Source organism: Chinchilla lanigera, unplaced genomic scaffold (genome assembly GCF_000276665.1).
Source record: "Chinchilla lanigera isolate Chin_1 unplaced genomic scaffold, ChiLan1.0 scaffold00006, whole genome shotgun sequence".
Taxonomy (NCBI): Eukaryota; Metazoa; Chordata; class Mammalia; order Rodentia; family Chinchillidae; genus Chinchilla; species Chinchilla lanigera.
Genome location: NW_004955407.1, coordinates 33,330,695 through 33,348,927, shown reverse-complemented (window position 1 = coordinate 33,348,927; position 18,233 = coordinate 33,330,695). Strand labels below are relative to the sequence as shown.

General features: G+C 46.7%; 1 long non-coding RNA gene across 1 annotated transcript in view; it reads right to left on the bottom strand.

Moving 5' to 3' along the window:
• LOC102025760 overlaps positions 1–810 on the bottom strand; it is a 31,577-nt gene extending 30,767 nt beyond the window's left edge. Inside the window, exon 1 of the long non-coding RNA XR_259600.2 lies at positions 689–810. This is a non-coding gene — a long non-coding RNA (uncharacterized LOC102025760). The remainder of the gene's footprint in view (positions 1–688) is intronic.
• Between the last annotated feature and the right edge of the window lie 17,423 nt (positions 811–18,233).

The window sequence follows — 18,233 nt, the reverse complement described above, 5'->3', positions numbered from 1 at the left end:
GGACCCGGGACAGGCTTGTCTCAGCAGCCTCTGGGTGTGTGTGTGTGTGTGTGTGTGTGTGTGTGTGTGTGATATGTGAGTGCATAATGTGGGGGGGTGTAGCGTGTAGTGTGTGTGTGGTGTATGTGCGTGGCATGTGTGTGAGATGTGTGTGTGTGAAGGTACATGGTGTACATCTACGACCTGTGTGAGGCGTTAGGAGGTGGTCTGCATGCGTGGCATACAGGAGAGAGGGAGGTACGAGGATGTGGGTTGTGTGTGCTGTGGGGTGTACCCTGAGGCACGTGCTGCGTATGTGGTCAAGGCTGGGAGCCGGGGACACAGCCAGGCAGCTCAGAGACAAAAGGCTCCCTCTCCAGCCATCTCTGCACACTACCGTTTCCACCCAGGGCGCCCTCAGACCAAACGTCCATTATTTATTTACCTTCTTGTCAGCCTAGAGCAGAAAGGGAGGAGATGAGGGAAGGAAAAGAAATATTAATCCATCCTAGGTTCCTCTCCACTTCTTTTTTCTCCACTTTTCATTCTCCAAATCCAACACCAAATGTCAACCTTGAGAATTGAGGTACACTGACATTTTCTAAGCAAGCAGTTCAATTCTGGGCCATGTGGCCAAAAACATTAACATCTGTCTTTTTCATTGGCTGAAAAGGAAAAAAAAAAGCTGGCAAGAAAAGATTACACTGACCATTCCTCTATTAGTGCCTCTTCCCACTCCTCGGATTGGTAACCTCCACATGGAAATCACTGTGGTGTAGAATCCCTGCCAGGTCTACACCAGCTTCAGTGTCCAAATAGAATTTCCATGAATGTGAAGCACGCCCCTTCTTGGTTCTGAGCAGGTCCTAGAATGTACCTTTGTCTTTGGAATTCTGAGCCCACAGAGACCCCACGGGCCTGGAAAGGGCCAAAAGTCAGGCCTGCAGGCTGATTCCTAAACACCTGGCTGAGCTCTTGCCAGAACACCTAGCCACGGGCAGCGAAAATTATGCGGCCTCATGTGCCGAGCCAGTGGCTCATGTGCCTGCATATTTTGGGCTTTCCCTCAGCGAATGGGGACTGCTCACATGGAATGACCGGGTGCCACTGGGCCAGGGACAACGTTGTTTTTGAAAACACTGTTTCCTGTAATAGCTTGTGAAAAACTAAAAACCCAAAACGGAATGCATCTGGGCGCCAGAAACACTTTCTGTCAACATTCCCCAGTCAGAGCTGAGGATTCTTGTCAGACATCACTGTCTCCTCAACCTCTTCCTGAGGTAGCCATCCACCAAGGTGGTTTGGGCCAGGCCTGCTCTTCCAAAATGGCTGGTGTTCCTCACAGCAGCCCCTTACAAAGGGCAGTGAGGAGGGGGCCGGGGAACGTCTGCTCAAGGCAATTATGACAACAAACAGCAAGGACTCTCCACTCGACCCTAGGGATAAAAATGCTGCCCCGTGAAAGAGGCTATCAGGGTAGGGACTCAGAGTCAGACCCTCCCGATGACCCGGGCGTGGGGCTCTCTAGCGAGGGTTCCTGCTCCCAGCTTAGAGGAAAGGAAATGTGGCTGGGTGCTCAAGGTCACACCAGCTGACTGGGCAATCCTTTGACCTCACTTTTTTGTATCACAACGGAACACTGAGATTAAATGATACATTTCCTTGGATGATTCAGCCTGGTTGGTTGCATACAAATGAGTCGTTGTGGATTATTGTGGGAGTTTTTATGAGTTCATGGCCACATGTTTAAGGACAAACTGGGATGTCCTTTCTTCTCCCCCAAACGACAACAAAGTCCCCTCCTAGGAACAGAGCAGGAGTAAAGGGTGTGGAGTAGAAAAGAGAGTGGAAGATTGGTGTCTTGCACATGAGAAAATCCAGGAGTGCCAGGAGGCCCATTACAGGAAGACACAGGAAGATGCGGGCAAGGAGCAAAGGAAACCCCCAGATGCGAGTCCTCAGCCGGCAGAGCTAAGCAACAAGGGGAAAGGAGGAGGGATGCAGACCTGGTCCAGGAATCATAAGAACTCTCTGTGCTAGGCAGAGCTGTCTCCGCCTCCATAACTTCCCAAGAGGTCCCATGTCCTCCTTATCAGGATCAGCACTACGGCTCTAGAACACTTATCCAAATGAGTGTCCAAGGTGACCCACCCAGAGAAGCCGCCGAGGGGATCAGAATGGGTGACATACTGGCTGCTCTAGGACCTCTGGCCACAGCAAGAAAGACAGGGAGCAAGCAGTCAGATGGCCCAGGACACCAGGCCAGACCCAAAAAGGGTCGTTGCATTAATAAACCAAGTGTTAAACAAAACATTATCCAGGAGAAGTTGGAAGTCTCACACACTACTGATGCAAATGCAAAACGTGGACAGCACTGTGGCAAGTCTATCAGTAAGCCCAAGCACAGAAGTACACATGACCAGCAAGGCTGCCCTTGGTGTAGGCCCCGGAGAATTGAAAGCAGGTGTTGAAACAAACATTTAGACCGGAATGGGTATGGTAATCCTATTCACAAGAGCCAAAAGGTGAGGAAAAAAACAAATGTTCGTTAATGAATAAAGAAATAAAATAAGACACATCTGTGCAATAAAATATTATTCAGCCATGAAAAGGAAGGAAGAATTGAAAGGAGCTACAACATGGATGAATCTTGAAAATATTATGGAAAGTGAAAGAAGCCAGCCACCAAAGGCCGCATGTTCTGAATCCATTTATATGAAATGTCCAGAGTAGGCAAACTCGGGCCGGGGGTATGGCTCAGCGGCACAAGCACCTGCCTGGCAAGCGCAAAGTCCTGAGTTCAATTCCTGGTACCAAAAAAAAAAAAAAAAAAAACAGAGTAGGCAGACTTTTAGAGATAGAGTGCAGATCTGTGGTCGCCGGGGCTGGAGCAAGGAGGTGAGGAGAATGAAGAGCGACTGCTTGATAGATGTGTATGTTCTGTTTTGGGTGGTTTTAAAAAGTTCTGGAAGTAACACGTCCTTACTACCACAGAACAGTGCACTTTGAAGTGCTTAAAATGTTAATGAGAGACCCGAAGGAAAATCAGCCGGCACTTTGCCTCCTCCCTGAGTTCAAACTCTGATGTATCAGAAAGAAATCAATCTGCAACAGATGAAACAATGCATGTGAAGTTCTGAGTCATTCCCATGTCAGATTTGCCTCACCTAGAAACAGCACCATGTTTTTGAGCCTGCGCTGGAAGAAAAAACTGATGTCTGAGTAGAAGCACAATCTTTGGTGAGTCTTGTCCAGGCTACTGTCCGGGCAAATCCCTTGGCTGTGTGGACGGCATCACTTCTCACCTCTCTTGCTCTCTCCCAAAGTGTGAGAGAGGCAGGTGTGCTCAGCACCTTCCTTAGAAGAAACTGAGACTCAGTGAAGAGGGGCAGTGACCCAGCCTCGTCCTGTGGCAGCAGTGTGGTGGTCTCCAGGCCCCAGACAGTGCCCTTTCCCCACAAGTCCCTCCTGACCACTGACACTTCATCTCCGATGGAAGCCTCAGACCCCCAGCTGAGAACCCCAGCCAAAATCCTGAGTCTCCGCAGTGGGCTGCCAGAGCTCAGGCTGACATCAGAGACCACGGCTGTAATCTTTCTCCAGGTCTGCCCAGAGGGTGCTGGGTCCTCCCAAAGGCAGCACAGGAAGATGCGGGCAAGGAGCAAAGGAAACCCCCAGATGCGAGTCCTCAGCCGGCAGAGCTAAGCAAGAAGAGGAAAGGAAGAGGGATGCAGACCAGGTCCAGGAATCATGAGAACTCTCCATGCCAGTCAGAGCTGTCCAAGACACAAGTCAGTCTTAAATAACCTCACTAGAGGTTTTGGCTTTCCCCTCTGTCTCCCCTCTGTCTCCATTAATTTTCTCTTGTTGTTGAGACAAAATACCCAACACCCAGAATTAAGGAAAGAAAGGTTTATTTAGCTCACAGTTTGTGGAGGTTTCAGTCCATACTCAGCTGGCTCCAAGGCAGAGTGGCACATGACAGAGGGCAACAGTTCAGGCAGAGGAAAACAGCAAAAGCAGCGAGAGCAAAAAGGGAGGAGTGGCAGAGGGAAGAGCAAGCCTCTTTCCCTCCCTTACACTGTAGGCCAGCTATCCACCCAGGGCAGGTGCAGCACTCACTTTCATAATTCTAACACTGGACTATGGATCAATCAAAAATCTAGAAGCCCACCCCATGAGTGCATGAGGATTTTGGGGGACATGCAGACATAAGCCATAACACCCTCGCTTCCCCAAGATTAGTCTCTGGCCATGTGTTAATTTTTTTAAATCTCAAGAACCCAAATATTCTCAGGTTAACCTTGTGAGATCTATGTGTGTAACTATAGTGGACAGAATTTTGTCCCCCAAATGTATGTTAAAGTCATAATTCTTGGGTACCCATGAACGTGACTTTATTTGGAAAGAAGGTCTTGAGGACGCAATCATGTTAAGGTGAGTTCACACTAGATCAGAGTGGGCGCTAACCCCAAGGGTGATACCCTTATAAGAAGAGGGATATCTGGACACAAGGCAGGAGACAACAGTGACAGAGATTGGAGTGATGCAGCTATAAACAGGATGCCAAGGATTGCAGGCAACATCTAGCAGCTAAGAGGAGTCCTTCCCCAGAGCTTTTGTCATGAGCAGGGCCTTGCTGACACCTAGAATTTGCCCTAAAATGATACTCAAAAAGTTTTAGATTTTGGAGCATTTAAGACTTTGGATTTCCAGATTAGGGATGCTCAACCAGTATCATCTGTGCAGTTATCCTAAAATCCAAATAAAAATCTGAAGTCTGAAACATTGCATATCCCTAGTTTTCAGATAAGTGCTGCTCAACCTGTAATTGGTTAGAGCAGCCCTGGAAATTAATATAGCAAAGGGAAAAGGTGGTTCTGGAAAGGGAGAGATCACAGAGCTAGACAGGGCACCAGAGAGTGAGCAGTGTCCCAGGCAAACTACATTAATCCCTTCCAAGGACACACCCCCAATGACCTAACCACCTCCCACTAGATCCCACCTCTTAAAGGTCCATCACCTCCTAACATCACCACTCCACAGACAAGCTTTCCACATTCATAGCAATGTCTGGTCCTTGAGAGATAAGGCACATCCAAATCATAGCAATATCCAAAAGGTTAAAGGCAGGGTCTGAAAGATGGAAGGACCAGGGGAGAAAGAAGGGAATGAAAAAAAAAAAAATTAAGGTGTCTTATATACACATTTATCTGCTCCCCATGAGGGATGTAATCATTATGTACTTCCAACATGTCCTAATAAAAATAATAAAATTGAAACAAAATAAATACAAAAATATTATGGGTGTTTTACTATAATTTTTTTAAAAATCCAACTCTTTCCATGTTTCCTGAACCCCTGTTTGACCCAGCCCAGCTTCGTTTTTGTTGTTTTTGTTATTTTGTTGTTGGTGGTGTTGTTTGTCTTTTTGAGACAGGGTCTCACTGTACAGTTCAGGCTGACCTTGAGCTCACTTTGTAGCCCAGGCTGGTCTCAAACTCACAACGATCCTCTTGCCTCAGCCTCCCAAGTGCTGGGATTACAGGCATGCGCCACCACGCCTGGCTTTCCAGCCCAGCTTCTGACTCATTTCCAGCAGTCCTTCTTCACCTGCTCAGCTCCAGCTCCTTGGCCTTTAGAGCAACACACTTTTTTCTACCCATGAGGCTCCTCGTGTGGATGTTCTCTTGCCCCACCCTCCATCTTCCACAGGCTACTGCTGCTCTTTCTAGAACGGCAACGTCCCTCACCTCCTTGCTCCTCATGCCCTTGCTGTTCTTGTCACGATGAGTAGGGATTTTTGTCCGCTTTGGTCATCACACAGCTCCTGGCACACAATAGGTGCCCAATAAATAAGGGTGTCTGTGCAACAACTCAAGAGAATGAATGTGAGCCCCGCAGGACAATCTCACACCAAAAGGCGAAGCAGGGGTCCCCAAAAGCCTCAGATCACCTTCTTATTTCTCGATAAACACAACTTCTTCCCCGACAATGAGATCCCTTCAGACGCCTCCATGTGAAAGCTGTGTGAAGTCCTGAGAGCTTTAGAGAAAATGCTCACAAAACATATCATTACTGGCACAAACAAAGCTCGGTGTTTGTGGAATGAAGATCGTTAGTTGTGGCACGATTTCTACATTCAAACACAGGTATTTCACCCTTTTCTCCAGTCAAAAGAACGGATTCTGGTCAGGGATCAGGACACCTGCACTGGTGAGGGCAGGGCACCTGAGTGACCAGTGTCAGCACTCACTTGCTGTGTGAGGTAGGGGAAGCTTCTATCCCTCTCTGGGCCTCAGTGTTCTTTCCGGTCCTATAAAAGGACCAGGCCGATGTCCCATGGGTGTCCTTCTTTAGGAGCATTCTAGCAACTTTGACAGGTTGTAGTTCACTCTCTCTTCAAGAATTCTGAGAGCTGAGGTTCCTTTCAAACTGCTAATTGATCAGATTCCTTTTTCATTTATTCATCAGCTGGCAAGGCAGTAACAGAAGAAAAACTATCGGACCCTGGAGTAAACCACGGTGATTCACATTGTGTCAAACCTAGATATGGTGGGGGTAGGCCAGAAAACGAGAAGACTTGGAAATAGCCAGTTGAGCTCACAGTGGCATTATTCACAGTCGCATCATTCACCATGGCAAGCTGCTGTGTTTCCATGAGACTGTAGGATGTCATTCCTCAGGCATCCCGATGTTATGGAAGGACAGAGTGCCCTCTTGTTGGTAAGACAGGCAAGCTCCACCTTCAGGGAGGCCAGGAGGGGAAGGAAAGGCCAGGCCACAAGGGCTGAGGCTGTCCCAGAGCCTCTGCAGGCTGGCTGGGTGAGTGCAGGTGCCTCCAGCCTTCCCCCAGCCTGGCCCTGACTCCTGCCACCGAGGTGCAGCTGTGGGCGGGGCAGCCCCAGGCAGTGCAGCAGGGAGGCTAGAAGCAGGCCTGCCTAGGCTCTGGCATAGCTGTAGGAAATTTACCAAGTGGTACTGGGGACTCTGCTCCCTGAGGAAGGCCTGGAGGCACTTAGGCCAAAAATAGATGAGTGTTTGTGTGTTTGTGTAGCGGTTCTGGTAAGTTACAGAGGAAGAGCGCAGCTCTTCTTAGCCTAACCCTCCACCCACATGCACACTTCCCTTTCCATGGTCTTCACATCCCAGCATGTCCATCAGAGTGGGACTGAACCCTCCAGAAGCTAATCTGAGTGAAGAACCAAGCAGCCTGTGGGGAGTACTTGAAAGGAAATGAAAGGCCGTGCCCTCCTCCTGGCAAAAAACCTCTGCTATCATCAAAAAGGAGATGCTGTTGTATTTAGTCCATGTTGAACTCCAGTACCAGAATGTGTTCCCGTGATATAGAGCCAGAGAAACTACAAATGAACATGGAAGGAGTTCTCTTGCCCCAAATATAAAAAGTTATGGCCCTAGTGGTAGCTGACCACTGCCCCCACATATGCACCACACCCCGTTACTCCAGTTACTCGTGAACAGATAGCTCCACAGCCTCAGTTTTCCAAGAGCCTCAGAGGATGCAAGGTCATTCAGACCCTCTGATAACTCCTTAGGGCTTTGCCCACCAAGAAAGAGTGATGTTGGTTGTCTGAAGAAGAAGTAGCAACCCACAGGAAGCACTGTTTAAAAGGCAAAAGTGAGGTGATTTCTCACAGGTCTGCAAACAGCAGAGGTCTCTCTTAGAGAGGAGAAGGCAGGAGAGGACAACCATGGCAGTTCACTGGGTAATAGTGGACAGTTTACATTCATGAAACCAAAGAGTGTGTCCTGTGGCCATGCTCACAGATAACCAGAGTTGGACATATCCAAAGATGACCAGAGGGCTCCCGGAGGGTGGGCCCCCAGCGCACGGGGAGCCTCAGGCGGGGAGCGCTGGTCTCGTCGTTCCCCGGAAGGAGGGCTTCCGGCACACAGGGAGCCACGGGTGGGGAGCGCCAGTCTTCCAGCTGGCTAACTTCCTGCCTGGTGGCTCCTGGAGGGTGGGCCCCCAGCACATGGGGAGCCATGCGGCGGCGAGTGCTGTTGCGCGCCGGCCCTTAGGCCGGCCGCCGCCACTCAATTGATATCTATCATGACACAGAGAAACAGTGACACAATTGGCCCACCATGCACCAACTGCAGTTGCCCACCCACGGATGTGTGTGAATCATTCAAACTTTGAACAACCCCTGGGAATACATGCCATACAATGGGCCACTCTTGCTCCTGCCATTGGGAACCAGAAAGGTCCAGAGCCAGCGGAGGTGCAGCTGCTGAACAAGGACTCAGAGAACATGAGAATGCAGACTAAGCCCACGGAGTCAGAGGTCCAGTGGCCTGGGGTCACGAGAGCTGCTCGCAAGCTGTAAACCAGGAGGACCTTGCACAATACCTGCAGAGACTCATTGGAAGCCATTCTTCCCCTGACAGTACAGGCTGTGGTGGAGGTCCAGAGAAGTCTGCAGCAGGATTCCTGCTGCCTGTGCTGACAGTTGGGGAGAGGACACTAACTGGTTGTGGAGTCCCAAAGCAATGGGAAGCTGGAGAGAAAAAGCTACAAAGAATGGCTTTCACCCCAGATAACTCACTTGAGATGTTAGTAAGAATTGCCTCCTCAGTACTCTATAGCCATGTTGAGGAGGAGGCCAAGGAGAGAAAACAAAGAGACCGAGAAAAAGCAGCTGCTTTTGCTGCATCACTAAGAGAAACAGATCCCAGGTCTGATTCCCAGGGCCCCAAGAAGAACTCGACAACTGCATTCATCTGCTACTACTGTTAAAAGCCAGGCCACCTCAATAGAAACTGCCATAAGAGGTCCCATGGGCCATGCCCTGGATGCAAAGGAGACCACTGGAGATCGGTCTGCCCTCTGAGGTGGAGGCCCCAGAGCTCAGACCCATGCTACCAGTTAGTCCAACAGGAATGAGAGGGCTTGGGGCATGGTCTGCCTTCTCCCTCTGGCCAGACTGTCATCTCCATCGAGGAGTACTGGGTAATCATGACTATGGAGGAACAAGAAAACAGCCTGTTGCTAGACACAGGGGCAAGTCTCTCCGTCCTTCTTTTCAATCCTGGCCTTCCTTCCAGCCCTCATACCTCAGTGAAAGGAGTCACTGGTGAGGAGGTAATATGCTATTTTTGACAACCTTTAGGTTGTAACTACTTATTAGATCCTTCTTGCATATCTCTGTCTTCCTGAGAAACCACTTTGAAGATACCACCATGTATTACAGCAGCCATTGATATTTTCCTACTAATCTATCCATAACTGTGTAAAGTTTATAATGTTCCTATCCTATTTCATAAATGGATGTATGTTTATTATTATGTGTTTCCTACAACAACCATTGAGAATAGTTAATGATTTTTCAATAGGTCACTCATGTATTGCTCTATTTATTTTCTTTAGAAGCCACTTTGAAGATACCAAAGTATAGTACAACAACTCTTGATAATCTCCTACCTCTTTTGTCTGTAACTCATTATTATTTGTCTATTTGTTTTCCTGAGAAACTATTTTGTAGATAATATGTAAAACAATTTTCCTACCATTTTGTCTGTAATTTGCTAAGTCCCCCCTATTATTATGTTATCCTTCTTTTACTCTTTAAAAGAAAAAAAAAAAAAATGACCAGACAGACTAGAAAACACAATGTCATGACTGAAAGCCAACAGACAAAAGAAAGAAACTCACAAGGACTCCAGACAATTGAATTACAACACACAGAATAAAACAGTCCCAGCTATTACAGTGAAAGAAACAACCTAGCAAGGAACTGTAAACAACAGAAAAAGTGTCACTCCATCAGTATAGGAAAACACTCATAAAAACATCTAGATGTGAGAAATACAAATCCAGGCAGAGTGGCACACTCCTGTAATCCTAATGCTCGGGAGGCTGAGGCAGAAGGATTGTTGCAAGTTTGAGATCACCCTGGGCTACAAAGTGAGCTCAAGTCCAGCCTGAACTCCTTAGTGAGACCCTGTCTCAAAAAGACAAAAAAAAAGAAAAGAAAAGAAAAGAAAAATACAGTAACTACAGTTAAAGGCTAAACCACAGTTTGAACATAGTCGAAGAGAGAAATTGTATGCCAAAATTAAAGCAGAAGAAACTATCAAGATTATAGTATGGCGAAGCAAAAAGTTCAACAGGATGGAAGCAGAAAGGTGACAGAGTGTACAGTGAATAGATGTGATATTCATTTCATGGAACTATCAGACAAAATAAAACAAGGCCAAGGCACAGAAAAAATATTTGAATATATAATGATAGAAGGAAGGAGACTGGAAGGAAGGAATGAGAGAGGGAGGGGAAGAGGGGGAGTGGGAGGAAGGAGAGAAAGAGGAAAAGAATCTAGTCCCTCTACCGACGGAAAATACCCTCTAAGAATGAAAGTAAAATATACATATTTGGGACAAGAAAATAACCCACAAAACCCCAAAAGCACACACCGCCAGCAGATTAGCATCTGAACGGAAATGGAAAATAACTGCAGAAGTGCAAGAAGGAATAAGAAATAAAGAGAATATAAACAGTGTCACGTGGAAAAGTGACTACATCAGTCAGATCGGAAGTCACTTGGAACTGTCCAGCTGGGATCCAGCAGCATAGCAGAAGTGGGCTTTCAGCTGCCTGGGGCGACCTCAAAGAGCTCAGCAAGGATCAGCTGAGGCTGAGCCCTGAAAGGCCACACAGTGACTGACCAGTAAGGAGTGCCTTATGCAGGCAGACTCAAAAGAAGCAAATTCAGTTTCCAAAGATGAGCCAAAAATGAGAAGCCACAAGGACATCTACAGTCATAGGCAGTGGTTTGCAGCAAAGCTAGTTCTTCCGTGACATGCCAGTGTTCCCGGGCAAGAAACCTCAAGGGTCCCGTTTTGTTTTGTTTTTTAACATTGGTTAATAATCACCTTGTCACTCTAGTAATTAATGAAAAAAATTACACCCAGAGTAGAAAATAAAATATTGTAAAGTTGTGCAAGTGACAGATGAGGCTGGTTTGGAGCAGGATGGTGGCCATGACAGGGCGTACAGTGGACGCCTGTGTTTTAGAGACAAGCACAGCTCAGCTACAAACGGATGGGATAGGAAGCCTCGGGGAGGGGGTCAAGGATTATTGGAAGACTCATGGTACCTGTTACTAAGATTATAAAAAAAATAAACAAGACACAGAAAAGTGTGCTTTTTGAAGGCAGATATGGTGGTACACACCTATAATCCCAGCATGCTTGGAAGCTGAGGCAGGAGAACCGTGAGTCTGAGCTCAGCCTGAGCAACTTAACAACTCAGCGAGATCCTGTCTCAAAATAAAAAGTATAAAGAGCTGGGTGTGTAGCTCACAGCGAAGGCCTGAGCTCAGTCCTCAGTTTGGGGGGTGGGGTGACAGTGCTTTTTCTTTAAATTCTGAAGAGAACTGAGGAGGACGCAGATTCAATTTTTACTGTTTTATATTTTTCAACAGGTGATGCTTGTGAGCTGTTCAAGTAGAGACGCGAGGTCCGCAGTTGAAGCCCAGAGGAGGGGTCTAGTTTCTAGATATAAATGTTAGAATTATCAGCACGTTCTCCATGGTATTTCAAACCACAGATGTAGATGAAGTCATCTAACAAGTTTGTGTACAGGTATTTTTAAAACATAAATAACTAAAAAGATAATAAAAATCATCTGTAATCTATCAACAGAAATCATCTCTTACAATTAAGAGTTTAGACTTTCTAGAATTTTAATTATTTACATGTGTTAATTATTAATATTTAATTATTTATGTGCAAGTATCCCATGGCAGGGTAATATTACTGAAATAACAATGGTCTGACCCACAATTCCTTCCTTTCTTTTTGTCCTCTCCTCTTCCTTGGAGTGATACCCACTGCCTCGGCAAAGGAAGGTGGCAACAGAATATCTCTCATGCTTGAGTTTTGAAAGGGCAAGGAAAGGACCAAAATCATTCCTAGATTTGGAAGAAGAACACGAAGTGGTTTCACAATACAGGTGCAATTTCCTAGAATGGGAAAGGGAGGGATCAGGGGAAACATCAGGCCCTTGGATGCTGGTGGCCCAGAGAGAAGGGCCTTACACCATGCCCCAGGCCAGCTGCTGGGCATTTAGCCTTGCAGAATCTGGTAGCAGTGGCTTCCCGGGCCTCCTTGCCCAGATAGCACCCAAGTAGAAGCCCAGATCCCAGAGGAAGATAATGGTCATGTGTGTCTGGGGCAAGATGCTCTGACCACACTGTAGATCAGGAGCAGTGGTAGGATCTTGTGGGCTGAGTGTGGCACCAGGATCACAGGAGCTAGAGTTATCCACAGTGCTTCCAGCAGGTGGCCTGTGTAGACCTGTAACAACGGCTGTCAAAGAGGACCAGATGTACCACACGTGTCTGGGTACTTCAGAGGCCCCGGAACATGTATACAGACCTAGGAATAATATGCACCCCAAACGTGACCTGCGAGAATGGGGGCTCCAAATAGAAGTTAAGTTCAGCCAGGAAGAATAAAGAAAGCTGTACTTCTGATCGTAAGTGAATAAACTCCAAGAGGTGATCTTCGCAGGAAGGATGGAGATTCTGCAGGAGCAGGAGCAGGCAACAGTGGAAGAAATACTACCCGCGAGTATTCACAGCACGGCATAGTCCTTCCCAGGGTGGTGGAGCTAGAGAAGCAAGGGAAGGAGGAGGTGGGAGCGGAAGAAGACAGGAGAGGATGTGCTCGCCCCAGGCCTGGGATGCAGATCATGGGCTTGGAGAGGATGCCCAACCCCAGCCCCACCACCCTTGAGTGCCCAAAGCCTGGAGGAAACTTCTAATACATGCTTATGGGATGAGCAAATGGTGGGAGCACGATTCGTGTTTGTTAAACCCACATACTGTGTGTGTGTGTAACATAATAAATAGGAAATTAAATTAGATAAAATTCTTTGTTCAGCCTGATTGAAACATAATTGACAAATAGGAACCATGTATTTAAGGTGTATAACTTTATCCCTGGATAATACATACACAGTGAAATGATCACTACAGTCTGTGTCCATCCACAGTTCCATAGTTACTGGGGTGGACAGATTGTGTTCTCTAGAAGTTCAAGTGTTAGAACCTGGGTCCCTCAAATGTGGCAGTGTTGAAAGACAGGGCCTGGTGGGAGGTGTCAGGGTCCCTTGTAAGTGGATTAATGTCTTCCTCTCGGGGATGATCTTGCCGTCATAGGAGATGGGCTTCCTTTTCTCTCTCATTCGCTTTTCTCTCCACCTTTCTAGTTCTTGCTAGATCATTGCCCAGCACAGGGTCCTCACAGCATGTGGCCACCAAATCTATAACTTGCCAGATTTCAGGACCTTGAACCTAAATTAACTTCCTTCCCTTATAAATTATGCAGCCCAAATAGTCTATTATAGTAACAGAAAATAAATTAACTCGGTTACTATTTTTGTGTGTGTGCGTTGAGAACATAGAAGATTCATCTTCTTAGCAACTTCCTAGCACACAAGCTTAATGTAGTCACCATGCTATACGTGACATCTATGCCACTTAATCATCCTGCATAACCCACAATTTGCACCCCACAACCAACTTCTCCCCAATTCCCTTTTCCCTGCCTCTGATAACCACCTTTCCACTCTCTGCCTCTGTGAGTTTGACTTAAAATAGAAGAAGTTCTTTAACATTCTTCCAAACCTCACCATCTCATGAAATCAAAGTATCCAACTTTTCCATGTTCCCATCTATCATTACTCTGAATAAAGGTAGAATCCTAACATCTAGCCCTATTTGCGTTCCAGAAAAAAATTCCCTCTCTGAAGCAACAAGTTGCAATTAGAACTATGATCCTCCGAGAGGGGTGGATTTCACTACTGTCCCCACTGGGCCCCTCCTTGGCCCGTGTGGTTTTCTCCACCAGTGCTGTGCAGTAGGACCATAGGTTCCTGGCCCAGGTGGCCAGAAAGTGGAAGCATCCCATGGAAACCTGCTTCCTCTGAGCAGCAGACAACACTTCACCATCACCACCCCTCTCCTGTCTATGAGCCTCTGTGCCCCAGCTAACGGGAGGGTCTAGAAGATGCCTTTCAGCTTGAATGATGCTTAGCATCATTGATTTGAATAACTGATTATCATGGACAACCAATACCAAATGCAGATGTCAGTGCAGATGCGGACGTGGAAAGAAGTTGTGGGTTTCCCCGGGATGGGAAAGCCAGGCAATAAAGTTCTCCGGCCTGGCCAATGAGCCAGCATCAGCTAACAGTCCTATCCCCTGGCCTTCCAGAAAAACAAGTAAGTCCTAGAGGAAGACCAGAGGATAAAAGGCAAAGAGAAAAAAAAAAACATAACCTCATGTCTATGTCTCCAACAGTGTCACAGACAGTGGCCTCAGCTAGTGGCTGGTCTCTTTGGTGGCTCCAGCTCCCACAGGCCAGGTGAATCATGGTTCAACTGTCATCGGTGACCCAACTCAGGGGTCCAGGAGCACTCTCTCCTCCCTTCATCGCTGTAGCCATGGGGTGGCCATGGTGCCGTGCTATTGTCGATCCCTGGGTTACCTGTTTTCTGTTCAACTCTTCAGCTCTCCATGAACTGAATTCCGTGAGTTGGGCTCCACCAATTCTCCATAATAGATTCTCCCTTAGGTTTCCGTTTTCCCAATTAGACCTCTGTAGGACACAAAAGCCATCCAGCAACTGGAGAAAATTCAGGCCAGACACAGCCAAATCTCCCCCATGTCCCTCCTGAACAGTTCAGTGGGTGCTTCTGTGGGGCACTGCCTAGAAGGACCAACTTCTCTCAGTTTGCCCAGGATGTCCCCTGCCTAGCACTGACAGTCCCACTGCCCAGGAAACCAGTCTCTTAGTCCCAAGCAAACAGGGACAGTTGGTCAACCATTAGTTCAACAAGATGATTATAAGGAACTTGAAAAAAAGAAGCTACTTTTGAAATAAATAGTTCACGATAGAGCATCAGAGGGTCAGAGGCAGACAGATTCATAGACAGAGCACTGGACAGAGTCTGACCATACTTGCTGCGTGGCCACCTAGTTTTAGAGAAAAAGAGTTCTCTGCTCCCAGTTCCTGTGGAGAGGACAGTAAGATTTCTGATGCTGCATCTTAGCCAGCCTCCCAGCCCCAGTCACTAGGAGACCAAATGCATTTACTCCCCTTAATGCACCTCCGGTGGGGGGGTAGGTAGATCAATGGTTCAAATCACTCTCTGAAAGTGGCTGGAAGAGCATGAATTGGGCTCAAGCAATTAAACAAATAACAATTTCATCATGTATCTGTGAGATAAAATCACAGGCACATCTGAGCAGGAGCCCATCAGCAACTCCTCATGCTGTGATTGGATCTTGGGGACTGCAGACTTGCGGAGCGAGCTCCCTTTCCTGGCTTCCTCTGCCAGGGACCATGGTAGAGATCATGAACCTGTGATTCCTTCTTCCTGGTTTCTCACATGTACTCCCAACACCTCTGAGCGCTGATAGTGCTCCCGGAGAGGAAGGAACTGGCTGCACCCCCTGGCCCCATCCCCTGCCCTAAGGAACCCTGGGGAGTAATCTCATTCCCTGGGACAATACAACTTTGTGGGGAAGAGAGATTAAGGACTGATCACCCGCTGGGCACAGTGGCAGGCTGTCTTCTTGAAGACAAAGGACATTTGTGTTTTCTCTTCCTAGATAACATCATAACTGCCTAGTGAACACCCAGTTCAAAGAAAGGGAAAAAGATATTTGCTGCTGTTGCTAGGGCCAGAGCACCAGGCACACTGAGACTCTTCACAGAAGGGCTCAGCCTGCTGCATCCCAGCCTGATAGGGCCACCAGGCACTACCAAGTCTCTAAGAGGTAAAAGCCAGAATTCACGTTATGCGCAAAGTGAGGCTGTCATCTTCTGTCGTGCCCACCCCCGTGTCTTTTCTCGAAGCGTCTTCTTCCTTGCTCTAGGTCTTGCTTATGGTGTTCCCCTTCACCCGGGGCCACTGGCACCTTCTCCCCTGAACATGCCCCAGCCACGTCAGTCCTGGCTCAGCCGTTCTCTGTGTCCACTGGGAGAGGGGCCAGCCAAGGGGAGGACACACATCCCTACTCCAGATTCTGACAGTTATTGACTTCCCCTCTGTGCATTTTCACAAATGTGACCTTTTTGATCATTTTATTTATTTATATTTTGTCCTTTAAGATAGGAATTACTAGTTCTACTTAATGCATGAGAGTAGTAGGCAGAGAAAGGGTCCCCGATATGTCTAGCTCTGATTCCTGGGATATATATATGCTGCATTCCATGGCAAAAGAGACTTCGCAGAGGTGATTTAGTCAAAGATCCTCAGAAGAAGCTATTATTCCAGGTATGAGGGTGGGCTCTAAACGCAGCCACAAATGTTCTTATAAGATGGAGGGAAACTGGGTGTGGTGGTGTAAGCCTATAGTCCCACCTACTCAGGAGCTGAACAGGAAAACTGCTTGAGCCCTTAAGTTCAAGTTCGAGGCCAGCCTGGGCAACACTACAAGACCCCTTCTAAAAAAATAAAGAAATAAATAAAAGACAATGGATGGATTAAGGTGTTATGCTGTCCATTAATATGGGGAAAGGGAAGGGGCCACCGAGAAAGGTAGCATCAGAAGGTGGAAAGGCAAGGAGACAGATTCTCCCTGGAGCGTCCAGAGGAATTACAGCCCTGGAAACACCCATCGTGGCCCAGGGAAATTGATTTCAGACTTCCAACCTCCAGAACGCTAAAAGGATAAATGTGTGTTGTTTTAAATCAACAGGTTTATGGTAATATACTATAGCAGCAGTAGGAAACTAATAAATCAAGTAAACAGAGAGGTTTGGTGACTTATTTAAGCCACTCAGCAGGTAAGCGGGCTGCAATTCACACTCTGTCTCTTTCATCCTAAGCCTCACTCTTTGTGTTACAGCATACTGCTTCTGACACTCAGCTGCAATCTGGGGTGTAATCGTTGAGAAACAAATTAGGTAAACGTGTTTGCAAGCATGTGTGTACAAGCATGTATGCAGGAGGACAGAGATGCATGAGCAAAAGAACATACCATCAAGTCGTACTCATTCCTCAAAATCTCCAGTGGGAAATTAGAATGCTGTAAATACAGACTTGACCAGTCTGGTCAACCAGTTCAATTGCTCCTCGACTTTATTTCTAAATAAACTCATTGTGAGACTGAAATATTGTTAAGTTGAAAATACACTTAATGCCCCCAATGTACCAAATGTTAAAGCTCAGCAACACACCCCACAATGCAGCATCAGGAGACATGCTCACTGCCACCACGTGGGAAAAGATCAAACTTCAAAATATAGATTCTACTGCATGCATATAATTTTTGCACCATCATAAAGTCAGAAAATAAACTTGACAAGGTGCCACATGCCCATAATCCCAGCACTCTGGGAACCTGAAGCAGGAGGGTCACAAGTTCAAGCCCAGCCTGGGCAACTTAGTGAAATCCTGGGTCAAAAAGTAGAAAGGGCTAAGGATGTAGTACAGAGCAGTCCCCACTACTGCAAATAAACTAAGATACAGTTAAATAGTAAGTTGAGCCCTTATAAGCCAAGGACCACCTGTAATTTTAAAGAGATGCCATGGAGCTTAATTCTGAGTATTTGTTGTCCCTAGTCACACTGCAGTGGGTCTTCGTATTGCAATATAAAATGATGCTCCTGTTCTGTCTGTGTGTTTACCTAAAGCAGTGGTCTTACAGAAAGGGATAAAAAAGAACAAATTTTGAGCCCTTTTAATAACAGAATGTGAATAGAATAGATACAAGCCAGGACTCAGGTCCCGAAAGCCAAGTTTACTGGATAGATTTCCTAAGGGACACTGAGGGCAAGCATACCGCTCACAGTGCTGGGTCCCAGTGGTGCCAAAGCCTATCCTTGGGTACAGGTTGAATTTTCTCTTTCATATTTAACTCCACCAAAAACCCTAGAGTGGAAGACAGGGAAGGGTATTTCATTTAACTTAATGACCAATCTGAGGCCCGCACAGGTTAGGTAAGGCTCGGATACTACTGGTTATGTGGCCTATGTGATGGCTCATCGCTACTTGAAGGGGCAAGGAAAGCTTTTCTTCTTTACCTAAATCTTCAGTAAAAAAGAATGCATTTCTGTCTCAAAAAAGACCAAAAAAAAAAAAAAAAAAAAAAAAGAATGTGTTAGTCAGCTTTCCATTATTGCAGAAAGAAAGAAAGAAAGAAAGAAAGAAAGAAAGAAAGAAAGAAAGAAAGAAAGAAAGACTGTTTTGGGCTAAATTTTGAAGTTTTCAACCCAT